Here is a 2615-nt window from a genome sequence, read left to right on the forward strand (position 1 = left end):
AACTCATAAATTTCCTGGGGATGTTTCTTGCAACCAGGAAAGATTGACTCCTATCTCTGGAGTCTTACCACTGGAGAAGTTAGCACCACACCTAAACAGACATTGTCACAAAGCTATCATATAGGTGCCTGGGTGGCTCAGTGGGTTAAGCCTCTGCTTTTGGCTCAGGTCATGATTTCAGGGTCCTATGATCAAGCCCCGCATCGGGCTCTCTGCTGAGCAGGGAGCCTGCTTCCCCCCTCTCTCTGCCTACCTCTCTGCCTACTTGTGATCTCTTTCTCTCTCTCTCTTTCTGTCAAACAAATAAAATCTTTGAAAAAACAAAACAAAACAAAACTATCATATCTATCATCTACTCTCCTAAGGGCCTATTTATCTTTCTTAAAAGTAATTCACTTTCCCCTAAGTCCCCTTTCTTCCAACCCTTCCCCTATTAAGAAGCCATTTTCCAAAGTGTCCTTCTCCCAGTCCCCTTCTCCAATTAAGATGGTATATATGTCCCAGATTCCAACTGCCTCATTGAGTCACCTTTTTCTGTAAATCCCCCCCACATATGTATGTAAATAAAAATCTGTCTGGGGGGTGCAGTGCCTGGGTGGCTCAGTTGGTTAAACGTCAGCTCAGGTCATGGTCCCAGGGTCCTGGGATGGAGCCCTGCATCGGGCTTTCTGCTCAGCAGGAGGCCTCCTTCTCCCTCTCCCACTCCTCTTGCTTGTGTTCCCTCTCACTGTCTCTCTCTCTGTCAAATAAATAAAATCTTTAAGAAAAAAAACAAAAAAAAACCCTGTCTTGGGGCACCTGACTGGCCCAGTTGGTTAAACACCCAACTCTTGGGGTGCCTACATGGCTCAGCGGATTAAGCCTCTGACTTCGGCCCAGGTCATCATCTCAGGGTCTTGAGATCGAGCCCCGCATCAGGCTCTCTGCTCAGCGGGGAGCCTGCTTCCTCCTCTCGCTCTGTCTGCCTCTCTGCCTACTTGCGATCTCTGTCAAATAAATATAAAAAAAAAATCCAACTCTTGATTTCAGCTCAGGTCATAACCTTGGGGTCTTGGGATCAAGCCCCACACCAGGCTACCCACTTGGCAGGGAGTCTGCTTGTCTCCCTCTGCCCCTCCCTCTGCTCCCTCTCCCTCTGTCTCACAAATAAATAAATCTAAAAAAAAAAAAAAAAAAAAAAAACCCAAACCTGTCTTTTCTCTTGCCAATCTGGGTTTTTTTTTTTTTTTATGATTTTATTTGTTCACTTGAGAGAGAGAGATAGAGAATGATTAGTGGGAGAGGCAGAAGGAGAAGCAGGCTCCCCACTAAGCAAGGAGCCCGATGTGGGGTTCCATCCAAGGACTCTGGGGTCATGACCTGAGCCAAAGGCAGACGCTTAACTGACCGAGTCGCTCAGATGCCCTGCCAATCTGTTTTTTGTCAGTTTAATTTACAGACCCCCCAAACATGAACCTAAGAGGGTAGAGGGAAAGTTTTCCTCCCTTGCATGAAACTAGTTGAATCATATTAGCAATATCATCCCCCTCCCCTACCAAATTTGAAGACATTGGGTATCCTTGGAGGCTGGGTTTTCAACCTGCAATCTCTCCTTCCAAGGGCGTTTCCTAGACTTTCTCCAAATAAGGGGAGCTCACGTACTGCTATGTACTATAACGCCATGTCTTTCTGATGTACATGTAACACTGAGTACCTGTCTGACACATTGAGTACAGGAGTAATTTCTACCAAGACATGGGTTATAGTGTCACTAGGACTTACAGGGGGTGCTCTAAGCGAACCTCAGTTTCCTTCTCAACTCCTGAGCTCTTGCATCCTGGGGGGCACCCTTGGCTTAGGTCTGGGGCTCACTTAACCAGAAGCGTAGCCAAGTAGGGAACTTTGGGTCCATAATCTGAATTATTTATCTCCAAAATGTCACCCGAATACAGCAGGGCTGCTGTGAAGTCTGCTTCTGCTGAGAATTCGTGACACATGCAGCGGGAGAGCTCGCATCTGGCTCAAAAGGCTCTCACAACCAGCTGTACAATTTCCTGAAACTCCACTTGACTTATTTTCTGCCCAGAAATCCCCACAGCACTTAGGTGTTTCCATCTTTCTTTTCCTCAAGCTCTTTCCTTGGCTCTCCTTTCATTCTCAACCCTCCTTTCTCTTCTGGTCTCCCAGAGGAGTCCAGAGTCCAGCTTCAAAGTTGTGTGACTGGGAGCAAGTTGCTCAATCCGTCTCGGGCTCCTCCTTTCCCCCATAAAATAGGGGTGATAACAGTTCTGATCCCTCATAAGGTTTTTTGTAGGATTAAATGAGATCATGTGTGTAAGGCATCTAGCACTACCCCAGCATATAGTAAATGCCCCATAAACACTGACAAATCTTTTTTTTTTTTTAAATAATCTCTCCACCCAATATGAGGCTTGTACTCATGACCTGGAGATCAAGTTTTGCGTGCTCTACCAACTGAGACCGGCAATTCTTTATACACTTTTGTCTTGTACATTTTCTTTCACATTTCTTGTACTGAAGGTCAGGGGAAACCAAGAGTTCTGGTGTAAATGGAACTTTTGGAGGGTGGATTATGGAATGGGCCGAAGCCCACTGGGGTGAGGAGGGGAGCTCAA

This window comes from Neovison vison, chromosome 1 (assembly GCF_020171115.1).
Source record: "Neovison vison isolate M4711 chromosome 1, ASM_NN_V1, whole genome shotgun sequence".
In the NCBI taxonomy this organism is placed as follows: domain Eukaryota; kingdom Metazoa; phylum Chordata; class Mammalia; order Carnivora; family Mustelidae; genus Neogale; species Neogale vison.